Genomic DNA, 12,190 nt, shown 5'->3' on the forward strand with positions numbered 1-12,190 from the left:
AAATATTTCTTATTAAGACAATAATAACTATGAACTGTTGAAATCCACTTTAAGGATGTCCCATCCGAAGAAACTGTCAATTATGAGTGTACTTATGACCATTCCAAAATGGAAAAAAACAAAAACAAAACAAAACCATATTCTTATATCTGTTGGGTTACACTGTCTGATTAACTTTACCGCAAATCCATTAACCACACCACCTGCTCTCCATGAAAAATCACCCAGCATGTTTCTTTCTAAAAATCTTATATAAATTTGTTCTGGGGACACCTGGGTGGCTCAGTCGGTTGAGCCTCCAACTTTGGCTCAGGTCACGATCTCATGGTTCATGGGTTCGAGTCCCGCATCGGACTCTGTGCTGACAGCTCAGAGCCTGGAGCCTGCTTGGGAGTCTGTGTCTCCCTCTCTCTCTGCCCCTCCCCCACTCATGCTATGTCTCTGTCTCTCTCTCAAAAATAAACATTTAAAAATTTTTAAGAAAAGTTGTTCTTATATTTATAAGTACTGATTTTTCATTTGCGTTACATGGGGGGGGGGGGGACTTTTTTTTTTTTTTTTAAATAGGAATCTTCTGAGTAAAGGATTCTAGTTCAGATGGAAGTATCTAGAAATGTGTCCTTTCATTTTGCAAGTCATGCTTGGGGTAAATTTTTTGGCGTTAAACATTAATCAAGGTGCTGAAATTTGTACACATTCCCTATGTCACTGAAGGAAGACACCATCAATTCTGAGACATACTATTATTTCATGTGCCACTAAGAAAAGTTGCCAAATCATGACACGCCAATTTTAAGATACCATTTCATTTTAGAGATGCATCTTAAAAAATAATGAAATAGCTTAATTATAAAGCCCAAAGATATGTGCATAGTAAGTCACTCTTTTTCATCTACAAAGGCATGATTTTTGCCCATTCAACAATGTATCCCTACACCTAAAAAGTGGAAATTTCAACATCTATGCAATTCATATTATTTGTTCCATTTTTGTACATATATTTTTTTTAAGTAGTGATGAAAAAAAGTAGTGAGAAAAAAAAAAAAGAGGGATGACCTCTTTTTACCCTGCAACATGGTACGGCTTGCTCAAAGTAATAAAAGTTAATTACTCTCAATCTGGAGGATTTTCCCATCTGTAAGTATTCAATTTATCTATCTCTAGTCAATTTAAAATACATTATCATCCTATTCTGACAAGAGCCTTTACTTACATGCTTGTTTCCACCTTTCAAAAGTAACAAGCAATGAACAATATGCATCGTACAGCATCTTCTCCATTCAACAATAAGAAAAATAAATTGGTTTTGCAGATTTAACAAGAGTTGAAGAAATGTACGGTGTTACACTATAGCTATATGTGACTCTGAGTTGAACTTCGTGACTCAGTTGCATTTTCCTCCTGGCAACAAGATGAACAGTTTCAAACGAAAAGACAATTTCTAACAAATCACACTCGGAGGACTTAGGACCTATGTGATTACAGGACATTCTACACCTTTGAATTTGCACCTCTGAATCCATCTACATCTTCTAAATTCTCTATTATGGATATCAGCAAGAAAAAAGTTATTTAGTAAGTGGTTACACTAATTTATATTTTACTTTAACTCAGACCTCTTTAGTTATTCTACACATTGTCACTGTCACTTCCCAAACCCATCCTACCTCACACTGCTCACTGATTCAGGTGTTTAGTGTCAGCATTTCTAACAAGAATCACAATTAAATAAAGCAAGTTTTTAGGCAAAGGGATATAGGTATGAACCTCTCTCCCGTCTGAGATTCTAGAATAATCAATGAGAGCGTTACTAGCCAAGAGCCTGCCCTTCTGATACGTCAGATGTCTCAGAAAAGAATAGGGGAAAAATTTTTTTCCCCACAAAAGTTGTCAGTTAAAATCTGCCCCCTTTCCTGTTATAACTGAGTAGACCATGGACTGCTGCTTAGAGTGGATCTCAGGGTGGGGTTGTTAGTGTCCCTTAAGAGACATGTTTAGATATAGAAGTAACTGGGGGACACCACTGGCATTTAGTATTTGGGGACCAGGATGCTGGACTGACTTCACACAATGCATGCAACAGATAATGAAGATCCATCCTGGCCCTGAAAATCTTTTAAATGTCCAGCCAGATTAATCACTATAAACAGGCATTACTTTAGAACATACTACCGAAAAGTTTTTAATAAGGAATTATGGGGAAACCCCAGTGATTTAGGAGAAGGTAGCTAAAATGAGAAAAGTTGAGATAAAATATGTCTGAAATTAGTGGCCATAGCCTGACAATCACACACTGCTAACATACAGTTACAAGGTCACAATACTGAGCATATTAACTAATGAGATATCAGCACTGAATCCAAAAATTTCGGTCTAATATTTTATTCGTTATCAGTGATAAGTGGCAGGAATCCAGCACCGTGCCTCAAAGCTTGTGACACAAAAGGTGCCATTCAATGTGGACTGAAAACACAGCATCCATGGAGGGTTTATATAATATTATTTGCGTGTTGGCTGAATCTGTAATTTACCTTGACATGTTATCCTTACTGCAACCTAGGCTCTTTCTCCCTTTATTATCATAAACAGGTTATCCCAACACTTAGGTGTCTACCCCCCACCCCTTCCCCGCCCATACCAGGGTCCATCTATAGCTTCGCTCTTTCCTTTTCTTGTGTGAAATCATCCCTGATATTTTTACTGCTCTTCAATCTAAACATCTTCACTGGAAGCAGCTGCAAGCACCCGGTACAAGCTCTCTTCCAGCACAGCAGTGTGTGCGAGATGTAAACGATAACGGCAATGTGTGTCATAGATGGTTCTTTTATTTCTCCCTTACACTTAAATCGGAGCATCACGGTGATGTTCAACTACGTGTGCAGGTAGGTTACACTGTCGATGAGTTTCATGGTAGGGAGGTAAAGCGGGCTTCGCGAAAGTGTGCTGCAAAGGGGAGGGGTCTTGGTTCTAACAAGGCTGAGAGCACCACAGCTTCCAAAGACTGTAATCATGTGCTCAACGACAATCAAACTTCAAAGTTTCCTTTGCTTACAGCAAGCCCTGCACTCCAAAAGTCCACTTCCATTCAGCCTGACAACCCATCCCTGGCACATACTCGCTGCTCTAAGACCTCTTCTGGGGTCGTGCAGGGCCATACAGGAGTTCTTGACCATCTGGGGGTCAGGGACCCTTCTGGGGATATGACCAAAACCAAAGACCCTCTCCCAAGACACTGCTATACCATGCTGCAGCCAGTTCCGGGGGGTGGGGGGCTCCACACACCTACTGCAGCCCAACTCGGACCCCAGGAAGACTTCAAGTCCTAAAACCCTGAGAGTGGGGGTGGAGACAAGGATGGGAGGCAAGGACGGGACGTGGGGGCTGGAATCGGTGTGCCTGGGTGTGAACCCCCCACTCCGGCGCTTCCCGCAGGGTGACTCTGGGCAAGGCGCTTCGCCTCGCTGTGCAGCCCCGGCGCGGAGCAGCGCAAGTTAAGTGCCCGGCATACTGTAAACGCTCAATAAACCGTGCTGCCGCGGCCAGCGGCACCGCGTCCTGGCGTCAACCCCGCCGCCGGAGGGCACCGAGGCGGGCCCCGGGGTCGCACCCGAGCGCGGGGACCGGCTGCGAAGGGGACTGGCCCTGGCGGCTCCGCGGCCCCGGCCCGGCCGCCCCGCCCCGCCTCGCCCGCGCGAGTCCCGGGACGGCGCGGACCGGGCGGCTCCGCTGCGGCCGCCGGGCACCCCGCGGCGGCCGCCCAGGACGCGGACCGCTCGCCGGGCCCGCTCCCCCGCCCGGCCTCGGCCTCCGCCGCTCTCACCCCCTTCTCAGTCCCCAACGGCCGCCACCGCCGGCCGCAGCTCACCTCCAGGGCCGCCGCTGCCGCCGCCGCCGCCGCTGCCGCCACCGCGCGCGATCTCGCGAGACTTCGCTCCCTTCGGCGCTCCCCCGCCCTCCCCGCGGCGCCGCGCCGCAAGCGCGGACCCCGGCCTGGAACCGACACGGCGCGGCTCTCCAGAAGCCGCCCCCTGCCGCGGGGGTCAGGCGTAGCAGTGCTCGCGATCCCCCGCCCCGGCTCCTGCAGCCATTCCCCTAGGTCCGTGACCGCGAAGGGTTAAAAGCCAGGTGCGCGACGGTCGACTCCCCTCACCTGGCCGGCCTGGTGCGCTTGCGCATGCGCATGCCCGGGGCCCTGGGCCTGCGAGCTTTTGCAGAGTCTCGACCACGGCGACAGCAGTAATCCTAACCACCGGTCTTGGGGTGCTTACTGTGCCCCGAGTACTTATGCAAGTCCCCATGGGTTCTCACAACAACCCCACGAAGTGGGCATTACCATCCTCCCCACTCCAGAGAGGAAAAAACGACTAAGTAGCGCCAGCTGACACTGCGAGGAGCCTGACACCCAAGCCAAAGCCCCATTTTTCTGCCTCCGTGACAACCCCAGGCGCTGGCCTTGGCCATCCTTTGGCTGAGGGCGCCGAATCTCATCGGCCCGGTCTTTACTTACCTCCCAGGGTTCACCAAGGGGAGAGGGGCGCTCCTTGGTGGCCAGTTGCTACAATCTATGAGCTGCTATCCAGAAAATGCTTCTTCTCATTACACGAACTCCCTAAGGCCTCCCCGTGCCAGACTCAGTATAGGGCCCTGAAAATTATGTGACTATTTATATTCTTATATTCAGTGGTCTCCTTTTTAGACTGGTGGCATTTTGATTGTAGAGAGCCCCGTGGAGTGGGACACAGGACACAGACCTAGAATGTACATGATGTTAGGGGGCACAGAGAAACGTGTGTCTCTTTCCTAGGGGTAAACTCTTCACGTATAATTGTTGCTAAAGCAAAGGGGCTAGGATTTATTGAGGACATTTCAAGGGTGCCACCAATATTCTTCCAAGTTAAGTCCTAGGAAAATGGAGACTGGCGAAATGGAGAAACTGGCCTGAGGCTCCGTAGTGAGACAAGATGTAAACCTAATCCGGAGTCCAGAACCCAGTACTGCCTTGAACCAAAGTCCCGTGAGTGAACATAGGCTGGCTTATCTGGGCCAGCAGGCTGCTGGGAAAGCAAGAGCCTTGGAGGTTCTAGAAGCTCCTGCACGTCGCATCAGGGGCCACACGGGCTTACCCAGCCGACCTGACAGTCACATCCACATTGGCAAACATTGGCCTGCCCATTCTCCAAGCCTGTCCACCCACTCTAGCAACAATGTCATTCTTTACAGGCCAGATGTTATGGGTGCCCCTCCGTGTGCCCAAATAACCCAATCCACCTGATGGAGGAAGAAGTGAGAAAGGCAGGGAAATCGCCCCTCCTGGGAAGCTACAAGGTGCCAAGTCCTGCTCCAGGCACTATCCATTCATTAACTCATTTAGTCCTCCCCAAAACCCCATGTGGAAGGTATGGTTGTCCCCACTGTAGATAAAAAAATCAAGGAGCTAAGAGGGGAGTGAAACTGCCCAAGGATATACAGTTAGTAAGTGGGAGGGCTGGGGTTGTACCTTAGGTGGGTCTGTCCCCAGAACCACAAACTTTGGCCTCCATGACTAACAACGTTCTTCAAGACCCCCAAATGCCTGCGTTCTCACAAAGCTGAAAACCTAGAAATCTCCTGAGCTCAGGGCTCCAGTAGAAGATACTGTGTGAGATAGAATAGTCTCATCTAAAATAAGGATATAGGGGCACCTGGGTGGCTCGGGCTGTTAAGCATCCAACTCTTGGTTTCAGCTCAGGCCATGATCTCATGGCTTGTGAGTTTGAGCCCTGCACTGGGCTCTGTGCTGACAGTGCAGAGCCTGCTTGGGATGCTCACTTTCCCTCTCTCTTTCTCTCTCTGCCCCTCCCCTGCTCGTGTTCTCTCTCTCTCTCTCTCTCTCTCTCTCTCAAATAAATAAATAACTTTAAGAGTTAAAAAAAAAAAGGATATAAAGAGATTGTTGGGAGGACTAGCCAAGTTAATATATATGAAGCACGTAGAAAAGTACCTTGCACAGATTAAGCTCTCAGCAAATTGTAGCTATTATTACCATAGGTGCCATATCTGTGATGTTTTATTCTTTCCCCATTTCCCAATATAAACTCCCAATCGAGTTGGAGGATATGACCTTATTTGCTCAGGCATAGGAAGAAAATTAGTTTCTAGCAACAATAAATGCTCTTTAATGGACAAAATTACCCCCACACTTCCTCTTGATGGTGGAAAGAAACCAGACTTTTCTGAAGCTCTGATGTGCTCTCTCTTCCCTGTTTCCTGGGGGGCTGGGGGCCAGTCTTATAACAGTCTCCCTCATTAGGAAAAGCTACTCAAATATTTTTAAGTTGTTGGCAAAAACAAAAAGAAATCCGACTTCGGCTCAGGTCATGATCTCACAGTCTGTGGGTTCGAGCCCCGCATCGGGCTCTGTGCTGACAGCTCATAGCCTGGAGCCTGCTTCGGATTCTGTGTCTCCCTCCCTCTCTCTCTGCCCGTTTCCCACTCACCCTCTGTCTCTCTCTCTCAAAAATAAATAAACATTTAAAAAAAAAAGCCCTGGGGTGATTCTAATGTACACACCTCTGAGGTATAATTTTCAAAAAGCACTATTAAAACGCCTTTGAGGAGCACCTGGGTGGCTCACTCTGTTAAGCGTCTGACTGTTGGTTTCAGCTCAGGTCATGATCTCATGGTTTCATGAGTTCGGGCCCTGCATCCGGCTCCATGCTGGTGGTGAAAGCCTGCTTGGGATACTCTCTTTTCCTCTCTGCCCTTTCCCCACTTGCACTCTCTCTGTCTCTCTCAAAATGGTGGAAATAAATAAATAAAACCTAAAAAAAATAAAATGCCTTTTGAGCCAGGAGAAATTTTATAATGTGATTTATTTAATGCTCATTCATTCAATAAAAATGTATTAAGCACTTAAGTGTCAGTTACTGTGTTAGTAGCTGTCAGCAAGACAGGCACAGCCCATGCCCATGTCACATTGATGGCATAGAGGAAGAGACAGGTTTTAATTAAATAATTCAACCAACAGGTGTTGAAACATTGTGTGATAAATAGAATGAGAAAGAAGAGCAAATGACCAAAAGAAGAGAAGAAAGAAAGAAGAAAGAAAGAGGAAAGAAAGAGGAAGGAAGGAAGAAAGAAAGGGAGGGAGGGAGGGATGAAAGAAGGAAGAAGGAAAGAAAGAAAAAGAAAGAAAGAGGAAGGGAGGAAGGGAGGGAGGGAAGGAGGAAGGGAGGAAGGAAGGAAGGAGGAAAGAAAGAGAGAAAGAGGAAGAAAGAAAGAAAAGAAAGAAAGAAAGAAAGGGAGAGAGGGAGGGAAGGAGGAAGAAAGGAGGAAAGAAAGAAAGAAAGAAAGAAAGAAAGAAAGAAAGAGGAAGGAAGGAAGGAAGGAAGAGGAAAGAAAGAAAAAAAGAAAGAGGAAGAAAGGGAGAGAGGGAGGGAGGGAGGAAAGAGGAAAGAAAGTGAGAAAGAAAGAGGAAGAAAGAAAGAAAGAAAGAAAGAAAGAAAGAAAGAAAAAGAAAAAGAGAGAGAGAGGGAGGGAAGGAGGAAGGAAGGAGGAAAGAGGAAAGGAAGAAAGAAAGAAAGAAAGAAAGAAAGAAAGAAAGAAAGAAAAAGGAGAAAAGGCAGGATGGATGGAAGGATAGGAAAGAACTGGCTTGAATGGAGTTCTCAAGGATCTATCCGAGTGAATGAGGTAAGGAGAGGGGAAATCATTCTAGAGACAGGGACAGCATGGATCAGCAAAGAGTAGGTAGGTAAGTGTTGGTAGCTGGGAAGGCAGGGGGGACTGGGGATTTAAGAGGCATCCCAGACCTGTACATACTGTGAGCACATGGGGACGATGGAGAGGAGAGAACCCAAGTGGAGGTGGAAGACCTATGACATTGGTCCCCACATACACATCCTGCCCCGTTGGTCAATTCAAACTCTTTATGGAGTCCTATCACCCTGCCCCGACCCCCACCCAGTGCTTGGGCAAGGATGGGCAAACTGTAGTGACACAGCTGTCATATCGCTAGCCAATCTATTATAAGCCCTGGCACCCCAGAGTGGAAGCAGGATGCAAGTCTCCTGCCTCCCTGCAGTTAGGACAGGGGATATGACGCAGGCCCGGGTGGCCAGATACATCACGTGAGACGGAATCCGCTCATGAGCTTCGGTTCTGTTCACAAGTGACTAGTGGCCAAAGCAGCCAGGTTTGGGCAGGGCAGCTGCAGGGTTGAACTCCCGATGGAGAAGCTGACGGCAGTGGTGGTTGGGGTGACAGCATTAGCTCCTGGGGCCGGGCCTGCAGTGTGGTTTGGGGCATTTTTCCTAGAAGCTTAGCCTCAATCTCTTTTCTCCCGCCCTTGCTATGATTCTGTGGGATACCTAACTTCCTTTATTACATTCCCCTTTCTGCTTAAACCAGCCAGTGTTCCCACCAGGAACGCTGACCCCTCACAAGCCAAAGCCAAGTGGAGCCAAAGAGACTTGGAAAGAGACACACTAGGGCAGCAGTGAGCAGTGAGAAAGCATCAGGAAGCCAGTTCACTCTCCCTGCTTTCCACTGCCACCCATGGTTCTCCCCACAGCTAGGGTGGATAAGTAGGACTTACAGGGCAGAGGAACAAGGACGCCAAAGATCTTGGGTCCTTGACTACATCACCAAGCTGCTGGACCGACCCCAGACTTACAAGGCCCTGGATGTCCCCTTCCCTGAGCTAAAGCGTGTGGTTAAATCAACCTGAGTTGGCTTCTCTGTTCCCCACAGCCCAAACATTCGCACTGGGGCAAGGAGGAGAGGAGCAGCTTATGGGGAACGGGCATACCTCTTCCCTGGCTGTGTCAGGAGCCATCCCAAGTCCTGAGTGACTTTTAACATCTATCCCTTCCACCCCTGTGCAGTTTCAGTCACACTCAGGCAAGCGCTACCCGATTCCGAACACTTTATTCCAAGAGACACATCCTTCCTTCAACCCTTAACATCCTTTAACTATCTCTTTCATGGGCGCAAAGTGGTTCTGATACTTGCCCAGATCCTACAGCTGGGAAGACAGAGCTGAAGTTCTGGAGGATCCAGATTTTTAACCACTAAGTTCAATGTCATGCACCCATCCACCCTGATTACAACATAGATATATGTGCTTCCTGGCTAAATATATATTTATATTTCTAATATATATTCCTGGCTAATATACTAATATGTATATGTATATATATATATATATATATGTATATATATATATACATATACATACATATATATATATGGCTAATATACTAATATGTATATATATATACATATACATAAACTTGGGATGTGTGTGTGTATATATATATATATATATATATATATATATATATACACATATACATATATATATATGTATATATACATGGGATATTACTTTAGCTTGGAATGTTATATATAACATCCCAACATATATATGTGTATATATACGTGTATGTGTGTGTGTGCGTGTGTGTGTGTGTATGTATGTATATAGCCTTTAGCCAGGAAATAAAAAAATAAAAAGAACTCAAATCCAGCTCCTCTCTCTGGCCTTGAGCAAGCTTCTGAAGTCTCACTTTGAAATAAAAATGAAGTTAATGATGCCAGCTTCATAGAGTCTGGCAGTCAGCTGTGCCATTCACCCGTGACTTCTGGCTTCCCACCTTCTGGGCTCCTGCAAGATGGGTACTTCCTGGTAGGGTCATGTGACGAGTCCCAGCCAAAGAGTGTTTTCAGAGGGATTATATGTCTGCTCTGTTGAGCAGAGCCCCCCCCCAACCCCCCCCCCCCCCCCCGCCAATCCACTGGGGCCATATAATGTGAGCAAAACCCAAAACTTTACAGTTGGAAGCCACTGCGGATTGGGGGTGGATGGTTGTCCTCTCGTGCGCTAGCCTATCATGACTGATGCATACGGTGTGGCCATTGGCTCATTTATTCACCTGCCATGGTCCAAGCCCCAGCTAGACATGCAAGAAAGGTCAGGCCGCGATCCTGAAGATTCTGGCTCAAGATGTCTGGGGTGGAGCCCGGGCCTCTGCAGTTAGGTGGGGCTTCTGGGCGATTCTGATGCACTGGCAAGCCTGAGGTCTTTGCCTTGCTACTGGCTCATCATGTGATGGGAGAGTGGGACAGGGTCCCTACCACCGAGGGCCACACAGACTGCTATCTCACACCTCTGTGCTTTGACTCATGCTGGTCCCTCTGCCTGGCATGCCTTCCCTCCATGCCTACCACCATGCCTCCAAACACCAGCCAAGTCTTCAGACACGCAGTTTGATGACACCATCCTAGTGGCTGTGGCCATTCCCCACAGCGTGGGCCTACAAACAGCCTGGCATGTGCCTCCTCCCTTAGATTGCAGCCTTGTGGAGGGTGGGGCCTTGGCTTCCTTTCTCTGGGCCATCTGTCTCGCACTGTGGAGGTGGGGAGGGACCTGTGCTAAAACATCGGCCATAGCCACCTTATTACAGGGCTCACCAAAACCAAAGCCCTACAGCTGACAAGAGAGACCCTCCCAAAAAGACTACTAGCAAAGTATTTTCGAAAGCACATTCGGGATTCTAATCCAGCCCCTGCTGCTTTGTAGCTTTGTGACCACAAGCACGATAGTGAATCCCTTCTGAGCCTCAGTCTCTTAGACGTCAAATGGGACGAATCACAGTACCTGCCTCACACAGCTGTTGTGAGAAATCAGTGAACTACAAGAACCGAATTAAATTCCAGCCACCTTCATCACTGTTACCATTATTGTCACTGTCTCCTTCTTCTTATTACCTCCTACAGCTACTGAGCATGCCCCCATAGCTGTCATTATTAATATAATTACTCACCACATTTTCCCTCCCTTCCCGCCAACCCCGAGTGCCTGTGCTAAGCATTCTTCCAAGAATGGAGAGTATTCTTGGAATTCTCGAAATGAGTTCTTCATTGTCTTCATTGATGGTTCAGTGCCCACAACGGTTTAGCATCCCTAGTTCCCCCCGGGGAAGTTGGCCAACCTCAGGAAGTTGGTGGCTGTCAATACCTTTCCATCCAGGCTACGTGGATACAGCTAAGAAAATACAGGCTCTCCTGAGACTCCCTCCCTCACGGACTTGCCTTCCTCCGGCTCTGGGACACTCTGGGTTCATTCCTGGTTGGCCCAGCCACTGTGAAGCTGGCCCCCACCCCTTGCTATGGGAGTGGCAGGATCCCAGTCAAATAGGCCTGTGGACTTCTGGAATCACTGATAACACTAAAACTAATCATAACAATAAGAGCACCTGAAACGGGCTTACATCTTTCTTCCCAGGGAGAGCTAAAAGAGGCAGGCTTTTGAGTTTCCGATCATAAATGCTCCTTATGCCATGAGAGTAAACAACTCCTGCCTTCCTTCCTTATCTTTCATACATCCGGAGCATAGTGGGCAGAAGTTGGGTTTTGAAGAAAACATTCCTGAGGTTTCATGCTGAACAACTGTCCAAGCTGGTATGAAAAGGGAGAAACAAAATCTCCCCACACCCGAAGTGTTACAAGAGCAGGGAACTGACCGAATAAAAACCAAACCTCCGACGACAAAATCAGGGAAGATGTCAACTAGGTTTTTCCGACTGAAGAGTTTCTGCAGAGCCGGCCGGCCTCGCAAGGTTTCTGCTAGGATCCCCTTTCAGGCGAAAGGCGACAAGTTCTGTGAAGAGGGAAAGAAAGACGGGAAGTCAGAGGAAAAGAGAGCAGCTCACATGTTGGGAGCAGGAAGGGCCGAGATCAAGGAGGAGATAAGAAGGCAGCCACAAGAGGCAAGATGCTTGCAGCCAGGGCAGCGGTCAAGGTAAGAGGACCACTAGGTGAGATTTTTCTCTAGAGGGCTAGAGCGGAAAACAGGAAAACTTCCTTCCTCCTCGCCAGCTCCCCAAGACTTTGTTGACAGATAGCTGCTCAAACAAATTTGTATTCTCATTTCAACTGACTCATTTGGCTGGAACAATAAGCTTACATTCCAGAGCCTGGGCTGACCTCATGCACCCCACTGCCCGTAAAATATTAACTATGTAATTAGTGCTTTTTGCACTAAGAAGGACCATGAAATCTGCTGGGTTCTCTTCCGTCTCGCTTCCGACAGCAGCTTTCGGCATTCAGGGCTGTGTTCTCATGTCAGTCGTTCCCAGGGGAGAAAGGAGGGAGGAAGGGATGGGACGGAAGCATGTTTTACCATTTATCCAGATTGAAGGATCAGCCC

The 12,190-nt window shown here is 47.6% G+C and overlaps 1 protein-coding gene across 7 annotated transcripts in view; it reads right to left on the reverse strand.

Moving 5' to 3' along the window:
• MRTFB (myocardin related transcription factor B) overlaps positions 1-4,058 on the reverse strand; it is a 197,518-nt gene extending 193,460 nt beyond the window's left edge. For 3 of the 7 annotated variants that reach the window (XM_060648550.3, XM_060648554.3, XM_060648546.3), the window contains exon 1: positions 3,866-3,941. The gene's annotated coding sequence lies outside the window, so the exon portion shown is untranslated. Of the gene's footprint in view, positions 1-3,865 lie in introns of all 7 variants that reach the window. The other 4 variants (XM_060648555.3, XM_060648548.3, XM_060648556.3 and 1 more) reach the window with 2 other exon arrangements.
• Between the last annotated feature and the right edge of the window lie 8,132 nt (positions 4,059-12,190).

This window comes from Panthera onca, chromosome E3, assembly GCF_046562875.1.
Source record: "Panthera onca isolate mPanOnc1 chromosome E3, mPanOnc1 haplotype 2, whole genome shotgun sequence".
NCBI classification, from domain to species: Eukaryota; Metazoa; Chordata; class Mammalia; order Carnivora; family Felidae; genus Panthera; species Panthera onca.